At 42.7% G+C, this 17562-nt stretch overlaps 1 protein-coding gene across 4 annotated transcripts in view; it reads left to right on the forward strand.

Annotated features, from left to right (window-relative positions):
• The window catches only part of GABRB2 (gamma-aminobutyric acid type A receptor subunit beta2), a 152874-nt gene that overhangs the window by 53031 nt on the left and 82281 nt on the right, over window positions 1-17562 (forward strand). The window lies entirely within an intron of this gene.

The raw sequence follows: 17562 nt of genomic DNA on the forward strand, positions 1-17562 counted from the left end.
ATGAAACCATGCTCAGGTTGATGGTGGAATGAAAGCTGATGTTGTTGAAGTTCTGGTGGAATCTCTCGAGAGCTTCTTTCCCACGTGTCCAGAGATCTGCAAGGTCTGCAGTAGTATTAGGGTTGCCAGCCTCCAGGTACTAGCAGGAGATCTCCTGCTATTACAACTCATCTCCAGCCAATAGAGATCAGGTCCCCTGGAGAAAATGGCCGCTTTGGCAATTGGACTCTGTGGCATCGAAGCCCCTCCCCAAACCCCGCCCACCTCAGGCTCCACCCCAAAAACCTCCTGCTGGTAGCGAAGAGGGACCTGGCAACCCTAAGTAGTATCAAGGATGTCTTTGTAGAGGATGTTGATATTTAAGGACCCAACATCCATCGTGGCAAAATTGGTATTTCCTGAGAGATAATTAATGGACTGTACTTCCCTCATGTATCAGCAAGAAACTGCATGTGCCTAGACCTAGCCTAGACCTAGCCTGAGATATTTAGGGCCTTAGCATTTATGTGGGACTTGTCTATGGTTGCCAACCCTGGGCTGTGAAATTCCTGGAGATTTTTGGGGTGCAGCTGGAGAGTGTGGGGTTTAGGGAGGGGAGGAACCTCAGAAGGTATAATGCCACCGAATCCACCCTCAGAGGTAGCCATTTTCTATCCCTTTAGGTATCCTAGGCCAGGAGAAGTTATTGTCTAAAACTACACTGGGGGTGAGCTTAGATTTGAACCAGACACCTCTGCACGAGAGCTCATCTAAATGAGTGGCATAATAGGTTTTGAGTGAGATAAAGAAATTATACATCTGTGTGAGTTAATGCTGTGGCTGCCACATTTTGTTATAATAAATACAAATTATACAGTAAAAAATCTTAATTAAACAGAAGCTCTGTCATCTGATAGATCTAGTTGATAAGAAATGAAAAACCAAAATGCAGCGTTATAAGGAGAACTGTTCAGCTGTTGAATTTATTGTACCTAATTTAGGCCTCTGTCATGGGATGATGCTTAAATATAGATTTCCCATGCAGCTCACATGCATTTCATTAGACAATCTTGAGTAGTATCAATTAAACCATAGGGAAAAATATAGGACAGGGTAGGTAGCCCATGGCATATGTCGTGGACAAAGAGGTGCCAACCCAGGTGTGGAAATTCCTGGAGATTTGGGGGTAGAGCCTGGGGAGCTCAGGGTTTGAGGAGTGGAGGGACCTCATGCCATAGAGTCCACCCTCCAAAACAGCCATTTTCTCCAGGGAGACTGATCTCTGTGGTCTGGAGATCAGTTGGAATTCAGGGCGATCTTCAGGCCCAGCTGGAACTTGGCAACCCTAACTGGACAGCAGCATGCCACACCATTTGGCTTGGCACACAAGGCCAGAAGTCTGTCCAAGGGACCAAGATGAGCCCCTGGGATGATGGCAGCACCACCGGGGCTCGGCTTGCTCCAAGGGCGGCTGGCCAAGGACTTTTTACTAACACAGCCACATCTTCACAGGTAGAAGATGTTCAAAACCTTTTTTCCCCCACTGAAATGAAAATGCATTTATTTATTTTTAAAGATCATCAAACTAACAGTGATCCAATATTTAATCATTCATGCTTGTTCAGTGAATACTTGGAGCAGGCCTCATAAACAGCAGAGACCAGCTGTGAGGAGTCCTGAAGCTAACCATTGTTGCTCCTTAGGGTTGCCAACCAAGTACTAGCTGGAGATCACCTGCTATTACAACTGATCTCCAGCAAATAGAGATCAGTTCACCTGGAGAAAATGGCCACTTTGGCAATTGGACTCTATGGCATTGAGGTCCTTCCCCTCCCCAAACCCCACCCTCCTCAGGCTGCACCCCAAAAACCTCCCACCAGTGGCGAAGAGGGACCTGGCAACCCTGTGTCTTGCTGAGTGCTGGAAGGAAGTACAGGAGAGAACTAGAGTTGGAGCAGACATACCATTGCTGCACAGAATCCCATGTTTGCATATTATCTTATGTAGTTTGTGACTTCACTTATTTTCTTGCGTTATTTACTTTGCGTGTAGGTTGTTTTCTGCTTTCTGGTTGTGCAACAGTTGGCGTCTTAATTTATGTTGTGATGCGTGATGGCCTGAAATTAGGTGTGTGATAGTTAGCAAGTAGTTCCTAAGCGCATGCGGAAGCTGTACATCTTAGATGAGCAGGGTGCTTTCTGCAGACTCCACCCTTGGGAGTGCACAGGCTGCAGCACTACGCAGGCACCAATATTTTTGTGTTATCGTAAGAGGCTGGTGCTTTGGTCTTTGAGGCTATGTGTGGGCTTGGTGGTTTTTCGGGGTTTTTTTTCATTTTTGTGGCCCTCCACCCCCCAAATTGGGTTGATTGATAAGGCAGGATCTAAGAAACAAATTTTGTAAACGTAGCCTGTTGGAGGGAATGGTTAAGCAGATATTTGAGTTCAGTCGGCCGAGAAAAGGATGGCAAAAATTTACTTGTTGAAACTGAGGACTGGATGAAATGGCCAAGGTCTCTTTGGGTATATGATCCCTTTTCAGTGAGGGACAAAATTGTGCATTTGTTGCTAATTTGAATTATAGATCTGTACATTGTCTTCCTTGTGTCTCAGATATATTATTCCATGTATATTCCATCCATTTCTGCATATAAATCTGTTTATAAGCAGAAACATCAAAGATACAAAAGTGGATGCCACTATCTCCAGCTTGTATCTGTTGATGTACCCTACGTAGGGTTGCCAACCTCCAGGTAGCACCTGCAATTTCCCATTACTGCAATTGCTCTCCAGGCGACCAAGCTCAGTTCCTCTGGAGAAAATGGCTACTTTGGAAGGTGGACTTTGTGGCATTATACCCTGTTGAGGTTCATCCCCTCCCCAAACCCCACCTTTCCCCAGCTCCACCCCCCAACCCCACCTTTCCCCATCTACAGGTGTTTCCCAACCCAGAGTTAGCAACCCTAGCCCTATGGTCTGTTACTTACCTTTAAAATTTATAGAATCATAGTGTAAAGTATCAAGCAGTTCCAGGGGCAACATTTTGTATCAAGCAGTTCCAGGGGCCCCATAGGTTCACTCATACTGCAGACTCTAAAAGTCAGAGGTAAGTGCTGCCTTGCAGCCACTGAAGTAGATTTTGGGACTTCTCAGTTCCCACTAACTTCAGTTAAAGTTTAGTTATAACTATTTCCTCAGTGTGTTCAGTTCTGTCCAAATAGACATCCCTTTTCATACTCTGAATGTATTTGAAACTGTATTCATGGCTTCCTATCTTAGTAGGTGTTGCCTCTGGAAAGAAATACGGCAAGAATAACAGCATTTCTGGCATAGTGCCAAATTGGGAAGAGTCTTGGAGCCAGCTACTTACTGCAGCCCCCCCCCCCAACCCTGGCCACCCTTGGCATGCAGTAACTACCCATGCTCCTTATACTATGATGACCTTAACATACAATTAAGCATACAGAGACAATAGCTGGAATGGAAATGGCCGCAACTTATTGCTTACAGCATCAGGCGTTCCATAGGGGCTGGATCCAAGACATTGGCCCAACCCGCCTGCTGACCGCTACTCCTAGCCCGCCTGCTGGGAGTAGACTGAGATAGCAGTACAGGGGACCCACTTGGGTGGAAGCCTGCTGTGTGGTCCCCTGCCACTTGGCGAGAGGCCAACACTCGGACAGCCCCTGACTGGGCATGTCTCTATTCCAGGCCTTCCCCCAAACCCCTTATTGGGGTCCCCAGAATAAGGAAAAGAGGGCACAAAGGCTGCCTTTCCCCCCAAAATGGATCTGGCCCCCATGCCAAAACTGCCAACAGTTATGATGAATTAACACAAAGTTGACATAAGAACCAAACAGCTCAAGTATAGGGAGGAAGGGTGGGACAAATTAGGAAGCAGACTCAGCTGGGCGAGGGGGATGGCTTCTTAAATACCTAGCTCGAGGAGCCGAGTGCAAAAGCTCAGGTCTGAGCCTGCCTGCTGGCCCCGCCTCTATTGAGCCAGGGCCTGATTGGTCCTTTTGAAATATTGGGCAGGCCAGGAAGGTATGCAGCAGGGCAGGAAAAGTTCCAGCTGGAGTTAGAAACGCTATGGCTCCTTCTCCAGCTTCCCCACCAACAGCCATTTTATGGCAGCATGCTGGCTGCCCAGCTGAGCCCCCGCCCCACCGGACAAGCCCCTGAAGCTTGTGCCAGCTCCCAACCCTCCCTAGCACATGACAGAAAACTGGGCTTGTAGGTAAGACTGAGCCTTGCTTTTGTATTGAACACTGTCCCCAAAGGGATGACCCTGGGGGGAAAACAGAAAAATTCAAGGAGGGGTGTATTTTTGTGTGTTTGTTTTCCCCAAGACTTTCTTTTTTAAATTATTCCGATGAAAAAACGGAAAATTGGAAAAAAGCTCCTGTGAAATACTTTCTCTCTTGGGATGAGTGAAATGCTTTTAAAGACAGGGGAGGCATGCGGTAGACATATACACCCTTAAATCCATGCTACATTTCTGCACCTAGATCTTCCTAATCTTCAGGAGGCGAACATGCAGGGCTTCCATTGCTTCTCAACTGTTGAATGCTTTCTGTTGTCCTTTTGACCTGACTGTTCTCTTGAGGTTGATCTTTTCACCTCATCCTCAAACCACTGTGACACATACATCCACAGATTGGGTAACTAGCAGCTTATTTCCCTAGCTTGCTGGAAGGGGGGGAAAGATCAGAAGGAGGTGAGGCAGAAACTCTGAACATTTCATTGAGAACTGAGCTCTCTAGCCAGTAGCCACAGAAGGAAGAAGACAGCATCTAGTTACAACTAAAGTACATGTGCTAAGGCACCACAGGTAGCCTCAGCTTGCTTTTTTCTCACAAGTATTTGCAGTTTTGTTTGTAGAAAACTAAGGCATTTATAACTTTTAAATTCCACAAATATGTCAAACATTGCAGTTGGATGTGCTAAATAAGTTATAACTGATGTATTTTATGTTAAAGCAGCAACATTAATTTAAATTTGATAGGACAGTAAGGCTGCATTCCTGGGGTGTGGGCGAATCTTGAAAGGAGCCGATGTGACCCCGGGGTGTTCCTGGGAGTGGAACTGCCTTTAGGCAGCTTCCACAGCACTTTCAGCCTGGGAACACCCCCATGAGCGGTGGCAGGGCTGCGCCACCAAAAAAGATAGTGCAGCCTCACTTTTTTCAATGGGAAATTTCCCCCCATTTCCCCTTATTTTATTTTTTAGAAAGCTTTTTTCCCCTCCACGGCAGCCAGGAAGCATCAGATGACTCAATGCAGCTCTGCCTCTCCCCTTTATGAATGTCTGTATTGCATATATTTCATTTTTTCCTAAAATTTCCTTCCCTCCACAAAAAAAGGAAAAAACTTTTTTCCACCCATCACCAGCTCCTCCCCCTAACCTATGTGCATTCTTCTAAATGCAGTCATAGCTTATAAACCGCATGTGTGTAGGATCTACCCCCATGATATAGGAATATTCACGTAAGTGGTCCATCCTTATTCAGTCAGAACAGAAAACAGAACCTTTATTGGCATTAACAGTAACAAAACAAACATGTGCAGCTAGATATGGATCTAAAAAAGAATAAATACACAGTTCATCGGTAAATATTATAATAAACAATTAAATGAGGGTTCCCCTCCTTCTTTCTCCCTCCTTTAGGACCTTGGCCAGGAACTCGGCTACTTGAGTGGTAACTTCAATGCTTTTGTCATCCAATAAATGGGCTATGTTTCCAGTAGTCATTGCAATAGTAAATTGAGGAAGGGAGCTAATTAAGATGCATCGAAGCTGTGTGAAAAGTGGACAGTACAAGAGAATATGTTGTATTGTGTCAGGTTCTTTGCATTGACACCTACAATATCTTGCTTCGCGTGGTATTCCCTTGTATTCCCTTGTATCTACCACTATCTTGTAAGCGCCATTGACTGAATAGATAGATACAACTTGGCATCACCGTGTTATACTTTCAACCTAAAATCGCTACTTGACTGTTCTATCTCCTTTGGAAGTTTTGAAGTATTACTCCAGTGTGGCATAATGCAAATTCTCCATATTTTAAGGTACCTGTGACAGAATATACTGGCTTAAAACTTTTATCTGGGAATGGCTGTAGGTTTTATTTATGTTATTTAATTGATGTCCCCCCCCCCCCGGTCATCTTTTCCCCCCAACATATAATAAAGAAAAGAAGTTCAACTGGCAGTATTTAATCCTGGTATGGGCCATCTTCTGTGCCTTCTTAAAACATAATCTGCACATTCCTGCCATTATGTATCACAATTTAACTCTATAAAAATACTTAAAATGCTAACCTTTGAGGAATATTGTTGGTCAGATTTCTATTCACTCATGCTTTTTTGTTTGTTGTGGATAAATATTAAAATATTAACAGTACAGACACAAAAATATGCAGAAAATTGAAAATTGTAGTATTTCGCTCCTCTGGCGAACCCCGGAATTTTTCCAGTTCCATCTTTACTTTTTTAAATAAGCAAGAAAAGATTTTTGGAAAATACATTAAATACCTTTTCCCCCCCAATTCTTGTTCATTTATTTGCAAGAAAGAGAGGGGGGGAGAGATTGCAGCTGGACACATTTTGCCTGTTTCACTTCATTTAATTTCCTCTAAGCTTCATCAGTTCTTTTGATTTTCAAACCATCTAAATCCGTGTTCTGCAGGATTGCTGGGGCAATATACAGTGTTCTGGCAGGAAGAAAAATGGAAAAATCCTAAGATGAATAGTCAGTTACTCCCTCAAAATCATTAGGCATTTATATTTACTTCCATGAGATGTATATTGCAGCCTCAATTGGCATTGCCGATGCAGATACAATGGCAGGGCCGTGGAGAAAAAAAAATTATTGTTTTTAAAGTTGATTGAAGGAATGTAAAAAAGGTATTGCCTTGGAAGGTTTTTTGTGAAACTTTTTAATTACCAAAAAATGCCCATTTGAAGTTTAGTATCCAAAATAGGTACAGTACTTGAGTTTTTAGATGGTTGATCATGGGCCATTGAAATAAGGATAATTATAACAGTTTATTTTTCTAAGCAAGGGTGTCATGTACTTTGCTTTTTCTAGTGTAGTCTAATCCCAGATGCCTTGTTCTACAGGTTAGGTGGGTTGAATTTAGCAAGATGCATGAACCCCAGCTACACTTTCAATCAGTGGTGGGTTTTAAACCATTTGTCTGATAGCGATTAGTATACTGAATGATGATTACACAATCATACATGCTTGTGCCAGCCTACTCCTTTATTTTCCTACCTCTGTTCAGGTGGGAGACCTGCTACTTTTCTCTCCTTGTGTTGCGCTCCCCCTCCATTTCCCCTGTTTGCTAAATGTTTTTGTTTGTTTTTAAAACCAAATGCTGTAAAATCAGGCTGTAAATGATTTTGGAATTATTTTGAATTAGAGTAATGCATAAAGGAGTGACTGTTGGGAGATCTGAAGGATTTCAATAATGTGTATAAGTAACCTGGATAGCCCTGACTTAAATAGCCCAGAATAGCTCAATCTCAGAATCTAAGCAGGGTTGGCCCTGGTTAGTATTTGGATGGGAGACCACCAAGGAATACCGGGGTTGCTACTCAGAGGCAGGCAGTTGCAAACCACTTCTGAACATATCTTGCCTTGAAAACCCTATGGGGTCACCATAAGCTATGACTTGATGGAAAAATATTTGTATGTGTGTGTGTAATAACAAATGGGCTGCCACATTTTGTACCATGTGAAGTTTCCAAGTCATCTTCAATTATTATTTTTTATCCCACCCTGGTCCCTGACCTAAGCCAGGCTCAGGGCGGCTACCAACAAATATTATATACAAAATAATGCATACAATATAATACAATTGCGGCCCCAAGTAGGATTCTCAGGTTCCCACTGGTGGTGGGGATTCCCCACTTCTGTTTATTGCCACCACTTATTACAAGGAAAGCATGTTATAGTAATCAAGATTACCATAGCACAGTCATCTACCAGCGCCAAACAAAAGCCATCTCTGGCCCCAAGTTAGGCCTAAACCTGATTGAAAAGGGTTAAGAACACGCTACATCCTAAGAAAACTGGGGTTGTTCTGCCACCACCTATTCAATACTATCCCCTAGAACAGTGGTTGGCAAACTTATTAGTCAACAGAGCCAAATATCAACAGTATAACAGCCTCTGCCTGGCTGGGCACGGGGATGAGGAGGAGCTGCTGAGCCGACGGACGGGGGGGGTGGGGAGGCGGGGAAGCAGCTTCCTGGCCGGCTGGTGGGATCCCGCCGGTGGTTGGGCTGGGCCAGGAACCGTGGCTGCCCGGGCCCCGGGGAGAGCCGCATTAAAGGGGCCAAAGAGCCGCATGCAGCTCGGGAGCCACGGTTTGCTGACCACTGCCCTAGAAAAAGCAACCTTGACACGTCCTTAGCTGGCTAATACCTGATTATCTGCAGGTTTCTTTTAAAAAGGTCTTCCAACTTCCTCTTTTAGGGGCCTTGGAAAAACCTCTCCAATAAAGAGTCATTCGCTGTTTTTTGTATGAGAGGTCTCTTTACCTCAGTGCAAGATTTTATAAGCTACAAAGGGTATGTGTCTAAATACTTTCGTACTCCCCAGGATCTTCTCAGCATATTTTAGGGAACCTAAACTGGATTGTTTCAAGCAATTATGATTAGATGATGCTATAAATGCCTGTAACACCTGGTCAGTGATTAAATTAGTGGGCCAAAAAGGTGGTGGTGGGGCTCTATATGGTTGGTGAAGGGCACTAGAGAGTGACCCCTGTCAATTATCTAACAAATCCTAATTTTGCAAGCTCCCACTGGACTGACTGTGGACACTCCCAACATCCCCCTGATCTCATGGGATCTAGTGGCCTCTGGGGGCAGACTGATTTAATCAATCCTCCATCCTAGAGGAAGGAGGACACCATTTAAGCCTTCAACAGATAATGGTCTGACCATAGCACAGTCTGGATTTCCACAGTCTCAAGCAGACCACCAGAAACTTCTCAGTGTGTGGGCCCAAAATAAACCTGTGATGGCCAAGTCTATTGACGTCTCCCAGAACAGCAAGACTTAAAGGCTTCAGTAGAATGAGTTTAGAAATTAGATATTTCTGAGATCATCTGAGATGGTTTTCAGGAATGGCATTATTAGTGGTTATCCTACCTCTCCAAGATAATAATCTTGAAGGTCATAAAAGTCAAAATCATTTTTCAGTATCAGAATATATGGTTGGCTGCTAAAAGAAGAAGCTTCTGTTATTTTTGCTTCTGGTGGTTTATGTTACATTAAATGTGCATGCATTTTTCAGTAAGCAAAATGGCATCACAAAAAAGGGGGACCTTGCCAGATTATATCCTGTCTACATCCAGGGTCCTTCTGAGACTTCTGAAACAGCATGATATCTGTATCTCTTTCACCCATTCTCCTTCACTGTTTTAACCCTGATTTGTTGACAAGGTTCAGGAACAGAGAGAGAACAGCAGTCCCTGACAGCAGGAACTCAGAAGAGGTTGGAGCAAGCAAGCTTGATTCCTATATACAGAGAAAGTAAATACAGCAGTGTAAATCTCTGGTGTAGGATGACCTAATCCAGTCAATGAGCTCCTCTTGCACGTTTCTTTGAAAAAAGAAAAAGAAGAGTGACTCAATCACTCTTCTTTTGCCATTTCTTTACACATATGGATTGTCTTCTACTCTAGCTACATTGTCTGTTGTTTTGATATAGGGCTATTGCCTCCTACGCTGGAGCCATCTTAATGACTTCAAGTTGTATGTCACCCTCATAACACTGCTGTATTTATTCTTAAAGCAAGTGGTAGATGGTAACCCTAAATCTGTTAAATTCTTTCTCAGCTTTCCTCTGTGTTGTGACCAAATGCTCTGCTGAGCTTAGTGGCATTCGGTGGGTTCCTCCTACATAGTGTTTAGATTGTGATTCCATGGCTGCCTTTGATTTCAGTCACTGTAAATGCTGTGTTTGTGTGCATATTGTGCAGCAGCAGATTTCAAATTTAGCCCTGATAAGCAATTGACCGTCTGGATGCTTATTTATTCTGTGTGATAAAAGTGATAGATGGCACATTAAGAGTATGCATTTGTGCATAAGATTTTTGGGTTGAACTGAGACTACTATCTCTTTTGCTAGTTTCTTTTATCAGTGTAACCCCCCCCCCCCGCAACTTCTAAAAATTGAAATAGCTGTAGTATTCATTATTTAGTGCATAACACAGTATTTAAATTTATTGAATGAATACTGTGTTCATTGTACTGGGTAGCATACAGCTTAGTAGGTTGATGTGATGGCTTTATGCAGGATCTCATCTTTCTTTGGATGGAATTAGCTGAAAATAGCAATATTTAAGTCTGGAATATGTAGCAGAAGTGAAAGCAGAACGTTTTAGTCACAGAAGGATTTGTAGGGAACAGGACTCAGTGTCACAGAAGAGGAATTGCAGAGAGCTTTGGGGAACGTGCTGTTTGATCTAGGAAGGCTACCTTAGAATACTTACATGTGACTTTTTTGATAATGCACTATTGCAGTAAAACTGGACACTAAGCAGTGGCATTTTGTGTGTGTGTGTAAATGAGAGAGAAGCTTTGTATCTAGTGAGTGGAAATTATTTATACAAGGGAACTGAAGAAGTCAGGATACATGCAGGTGAAGCCAGAGGAATTTACCATTGATTAGTATCCCTAGTTACTGATCTATTATTTTTGTGCTGTATCATTGGAGGAAAATAATCTAAGTAGTTTTCAAAGTTTCTAGTGCAGAGGACCATTTACACAAAAACCCCTGCTAAGAAACACCTGTATCTCTGCCATGAAAAGTAGCTATAAGACAATTTTCACAGCCCACTTATTCCACAATGGTAGGACAACAATGGTGTCAATTGGATTGTTTACTTAACCAATCATTTTATATGCTGGTTAATTGTTTCCTAATTAGGGGCTTCTGCCTGCTAAAATAACTTATGTTGCTAAAAAAAAAAAAAGATTCCATTCTGTTCAAAGGTATTGCTTGGCATTTAAAACAACTAATTCTAAGATTTTATCGGTGGAATTTGACATTATTTTATATTATTTATATATTTATATTTATTATATTCATTATATTATTTTATATAACATTTAAAATATTAACCATCAACTGATTATATAAATTTACTTAATTATTTGTTTAAAGAGGTAAAGGTAGTCCCCTGTGCAAACACAAGGTCATTACTGACCCATGGGGTGATGTCACATCCCAACGTTTACTAGGCAGACTAATTTTATGGGTTGGTTTGCCATTACCTTCCCCAGTCATCTTCCCTTTACCCCCTGCAAACTGGGTACCCATTTCACTGACCTCGGAAGGTGAGAAGGCTGAGTCAACCCTGAGCCTGCTACCTGTACCTAACTTACGCCACCTCCACAGAAACCTGCTCGAGGCATTTTACAAAATAAAATATGAAATAATACCAGACAGCATGCTTTAATTATTATTTCTGAATATCATTGTTCTGACTCCATAGAAGTATGGCATTAGTACTGAAAGTGTTAGAAGTATGAGGAAAGTAATGGGGGAAATGGCATGCCTCATTCCAAACTCAATTCAGAAATAATATTTAAAGCATGCTGTCTAGGTCTTTACTGTGGAGTTGGAATTTCTTGTGTGTGTTAAGTGCCGTCAAGTCACTTCCGACTCACAGCAACCCTATGAATCAATGTCCTCCAAAATGTCCTATCTTTGACAGCCTTGCTCAGGTCTTGCAAATTGAGGGCTGTGGCTTCCTTTATTGAGTCAATCCATCTCTTGTTGGGTCTTCCTCTTTTCCTGCTGCCCTCAACTTTTCCTAGCATGACTGTCTTTTCTAGTGACTCTTGCCTTCTCATAATGTGACCAAAATACGATAGCCTCAGTTTAGTCATTTTAGCTTCTAGGGTCAGTTCAAGCTTGATTTGATCTATAACCCACTGATTTGGTTTTGTTTTTTGTTTTTTTGGCCGTCCATGGTATCCGTAACACTCTCCTCCAACACCACATTTCAAAAGAATCCACTTTCTTCCTGACAGCTTTCTTCATTGTCCAGCTTCACACCCATACATAGTAATAGCGAATATGATGGCATGAATTAACCTAATCTTGGTGGCCAGTGACACATCCTTACACTTCAGAATCTTTTCTAGCTCCTTCATGGCTGCCCTTCCCAGTCTCAATCTCCTTATTTCTCGGCTGTAGTCTCCCTTTTGGTTGATGATGGAGCCAAGGAATAGAAAGTCTTCAACAATTTCTTAGAGACTCTTTAATGGAGCATCGGGCCTGCTGACTGGCAAGTGTACATTACAGCTTCAGTTCCTTTGATTTTGTTAAAAAGGTAACGGTCCCCTGTGCAAGCACCGGGTCATTCCTGACCCATGGGGTGACGTCACATCTCGACGTTTCCAAGGCAGACTTTGTTTGCGGGGTGGTTTGCCAGTGCCTTCCCCAGTCATCTTCTCTTTACCCCCAGCAAGCTGGGTACTCATTTCACCGTAGAGATAATTTCCATAGTTTGTCAATCTGTAGTAACCTCTTCCATCAATCATTTTTACTATTATTTCAGCTGTCCCAAATATATAAATAGTTGTCATGAGACAAAGAGGGACAGTATGTATAAGAGGGAGGGGGATCCTGACATTAAATATATGTTAATTGGGTCTGAACTGGTGGAGATGGAGAGGAAATGACACCAAGGTATGATAGTGGATAGCTCAATGAAAAATGCTAATTCAGTGTGTGGCAGCAGTGAAAAAGGAAAACTTATGCTGGTGATTATTAGGAAAGGGATTGAAAATAAAATGGCCAATATTGCAATGCCCTTGTATAGATCTATGGTGTGACCTCATTTGGAACACTATGTACAGTTCTGGTCATTGTATCTTGAAAAAGATAATGTAAAGCTGGAAAAAGTACAGAAGACGTCAATCAAGATGACTAAGGGGTTGCAGCACCTTTTCCTTGAGGAAAGGCTAAAGAATCTGGAGCTTTTTGGTACTGAAAAAAAATATGTCTAATGGAGGATAGAGGTTTACAGAACTATGCATGGGGGAGAAAAGGATAGTGTTAACTTTTTCTCTCTTTCCCAAAATACTAGAATTTGGGGGGGGGGGGTATCCAGTGAACTTGACGGGCCGTAGATTCAGAATACCAAATTGCAAATGAATGAGTTTCATCCTGCAGATAATACCACATAAATCAAGACAGCAGAATCCAGGAAGATATTTGGATAGGAAAGACTTCATAAGTAGCCCCTGCATATTTGTAGGAATGTCACGATATTTGAGGGTCTCCTAAACAACTCTTAATCTTACTATGTAAGACAAAAGGAAACTCTAAGAGATCTTCTTTTTTTCCTATGAGGAAAAAGGAAGCAGAAGCAGTCTGAATTTTACAAGAGTTAGAAAATTAAAATAAGAGTGGGAAATACTGCTGCTTAAAAAAAAAAAAGAACTATGGCTATTTTTCTTCAAAGCTGAGCTCTCTGTGCAGGAGAGAAATTAATCACGAGGCAGTTTTGTCCTCAGATTTCCATATATTTATAACTGGGGCTGCTGCCAGTCTTTCCGACTGTCACAAAAACAGGCCTGCTTCCAAGAAGCAGAAGTGAACACTGGGCAGAGCTACAAGCGCACAGCTCTGGTGACTATTTCAGACATAAGAGTCACTGATGCTTAGTCACCAAGCATGGAAGACTCCTGATAAGAGTTCTAATAAAAGTGTGCAATCAGGTGAAGAAAACGATTTATACTGAAGGATCGTTAGTGAGCTTGCTAATTAGCACCTGCAGTCTCTTCGCTGATGTGGAGGTCTGTTTTCTGTTGATCCAGGTGTGAGTGCATCAGATGATCCTCTGCAAAGAACAGTTACTTTCCTATTGTTTCATATCTTGCCCAAAGTTTTCTAGAATGCTTCCGCTGTGCATGCCACAGCTTAGACAAAGGCTCTTGGAAACGTAAGGAAGAAATAAGCTTACTACTGTTTTTCTTTATAACTGTCAGGCATAAGAGGAATTGTGGCGTTCGTGAAGAAAAATGCAAGTATTTCAAGAGAGGACCCTGAAACGAGTTGTGGGGAATGTCTCATTTCCCCTTCCCTCACTCTTTCCCTTCCCTGAAACCCCCAAAGCCTCTCCCCTTTTACTACCTCTCCTTACCACCCACCAACCTACTTTTATCTACCCCCCCCATCTTCAGCTTTCCCTCCTTCCCTCAACCAGTTTTGCAGTGCCAGCTGCCGGACCCAATACGGTTGCCAACCTCCAGGTACTAGCTGGAGATCTCCTGCTGTTACGACTGATCTCCAGCCGATAGAGATCAGTTCACCTGGAGAAAATAGCTGCTTTGGCAATTGGACTCTATGGCATTGAAGGCCCTCCCTTCCCCAAACCCCACCATCCTCAGGCTCTGCCCCAAAAAACTCCTACCGATGGCGAAGAGGGACCTGGCAACCCTAGGGCCCAATTTTGCAGAGATGGTTGCCAGGCTCAGTTGTGCAGTGGAAAATCTTATCCAGGTATCCTCCTTCCCACACTATTTCCTCTTTTCTTGCTCCTGGCAAGCTTTCCCTGCTTCCTTCCCAACCCCAACCAACCTTTTATCTGCCCCCTATCTGCAGTTATACTTATTACTTATTTATTTCTTTTATAGCCTTTTTCCCCAGTGGGGACCCAGAGCAACTTACATAATTTTCCTCTCCTCCATCTTATCCTCATAACAACCCTGTGAGGTAGATTAGTCTGAGAATGTGTGACTAGCTCAGGGTTGGCCAGTGGTGATTTGAACCTGGGTCTCACCGATCCTAGCCTGAAACTCTAACCGCTGCACCAAGGATTTATAGGGCACTCACACTGACTAGCAGCTACAGGCACCACCACAACTGCCTCCTGTGAGAGGCTCGGGGCAGGCACATGGTGTTGGGGGGTGGGGGCAGAATGAGATACCTGCGGGAGAAGGGTTTGAAATGGCAGTACCTTGGGGTGTAGAATTATGCACGGTTTGGAGAGAGTGGTCAGGGAGAAGCTTTTCTCCCTCTCACAATACTAGAACGTGGGGTCATCTGCTGAAGCTAGAGGGTGAGAGATTCAAAACTGATAAAAGAAAGTATTTCTTCACTCAACTCATAGTTAAATTGTGGAACTCCCTGCCCCAGGATGTGGTGATGGCTGCCAACTTGGAAGGCTTTAAGAGGGGAGTGGACATGTTCATGGAGAAGAGGAGTATTCATGGCTACTAGTCAAAATGGATACTAGTCATGATGCATATCTATTCTCTCCAGGATCAGAGGAGCATGCCAAATATATTAGGTGCTGTGGAACACAGGCAGGACAGTGCTGCTGAAGTTGTCTTGTTTGTGGGCTTCCTAGAGGCACCCTGTTGGCCACTGTGTGAACAGACTGCTGGACTTGATGGGCCTTGGTCTGATCCAGCATGACTTTTCTTATGTTTTTATGTACCTCCTTCTCTTGCACCACCTCCAGCCTATTTTTCTCCCCCTTCTTGGAAGGGCTGCTGGACTCTGGAGGTGCCAGTGTCTCATCCTGTTCCTCTAGTAGCCCCTAAGTCCCTGGTGTTGTTTTAAAAATAAAAAAATAAACCATGCGTAGGTTCAAAATTCTTTTACTTTCAAGAATTACAAATTACGGTGCATTATAGCAGGATTTTTAGTGTCTATTCTGCCTTTTCCTCTGAAAATTTTAACAGAATGCAGTTAATAAAACCCTGCTACTAGTTTGCCTTGATGCAACTCAGGGCAATTCCTTCCTGAGATATCTAGCAGTTAATCATTAATCAATTCTGATTGTGCAGATGGTCCTATCAACATTGATAAGATCCACTGGTGCATGTTAAAAATAGCAAGATTTGTGGTGTTTGGAGACACAAAATGTCCAGATTGTATGCTGTGTATATGGCCTTCAGAGTATTTGTGTAATAGGGGATAGGTCATAAAATGAATGTGCATTTTGCAAAGCATTTTCTGCCGCTGATGGTACAAATCTGATTTAAGGTACTTTAAATAGAATAATCATTTATGCTATATTTTATTATAGTCTAGTTTCATATGTGTAAAGAAAGAGATAATGTGTATGTATGAAGGAGAGTGTGAGTAATTGTGCTGAACACAGTGAAAACTTCCAGGATTGTCCATTTTGTTAAAGCATAGATCATACGTATGGGTATCCACCTAAGTTAATGGCCAATTTGTAGCCATTACATTGGCAATACAAGCAATCAAAAGGACATGTGTTAGGGCACAGAAATCATAAGATTTTCTCCAAACCTCAGGTCAGCATGTCCCAGTGTATTGAAATGTTGAGCCACAGGTTTCTGAAGTTTGCCATCTCTGTTTTCAAATTCCTTTTCAAAGATTCCTTTGCCATCTCTGTTTTCAAACTCCTTTGTCTGGGTAGACAGTCGAAGGACAATGGTATTTTATGCATGGCTGTTTCACTCGCCATCACCACTCCGACTACTTCGGGTTTTTTTTTTAATTATGCCATTACTGACCATCAGAGCTCGCTTCACTCTCCCCCTGTGTTTCCCTGCATTTTGAGGGACCTGTTTTATCTCAAATTTGAAAGTGTGTGCAAAATGCAGGGATATGCAGAGGAAGATCAAGGCAACCTCTGACAGTCAGAAGCGACATGCATAATCCAAACAAAGACCCAAAGTCGTCGTGGGGGGTGGGTGACAGTCAGTGAAACAGTCATGCATAAAAGACCATTGTTTACTGATGGTTTGAAAGTTCATGTTCGTCACTTCAGTAGTTGTACTTTAAAGCAGAGTTACCAACCTCCAGGTAGTAGCAGGCGATCTCCTGCTAATTCAACTGATCTCCAGTCAGTAGAGATCAGTTCACCTGGAGAAAATGGCCACTTTGGCAGTTGGACTTAATGGCATTGAAGTCCCTCCCCAAACCCTGCCCTCCTCAGGCTCCTCCCCAAAAACCTCCTGCCAGTGGGGAAGAGGGACCTGGCAACCCTACTTTAAAGGGAAATTCCAAAATGAAGTTGCTGAATTAGAATTTATCAATGTTAGATTTTATGAACTAGGAATTAAACATAACTGACATCTTTCTTAGTTACTACAGGTGTAGAATTGCTTGACATACTTAGCTATCTATTTAGCACATTTTCCCACCCTTCTGCCAAGGAAGTTAGAGCAGCTTATTTTACACGGCTCCTCTTTCTCATTTTATCCTCATAACGACCATGTGAGGTAGATTTGGCTGAGAGAAATTAACAGGCCCAAGGCCACCGGCAGCGCACTCCTGTGCAGAGGTCCTCCAGTCTGAGCCTATTGGTTTCAGTGGCTTAGACTGGGGTAATCCTGGATGGAATTGCACTGCCAGTAAGCTTCTGGGTGAGTGGGGATTTGAACTTGTGTCTCCCATTGCCTGACATTAACCACTTCCTAACACTGAGTTTTCACTTAGCTATCACCAATTATAGGTATTCTGAATGGTCTCTAGACTTACTTTGGTTTGCATTTAAAAAGACTTATGTTAAGTCCCTTTAACATAAGCTTCTCAGTTTATTTTCTTTCCCTCTGCTATGTATACATTA

The sequence above is a fragment of the Euleptes europaea genome, chromosome 1 (assembly GCF_029931775.1).
Source record: "Euleptes europaea isolate rEulEur1 chromosome 1, rEulEur1.hap1, whole genome shotgun sequence".
Taxonomy (NCBI): Eukaryota; Metazoa; Chordata; class Lepidosauria; order Squamata; family Sphaerodactylidae; genus Euleptes; species Euleptes europaea.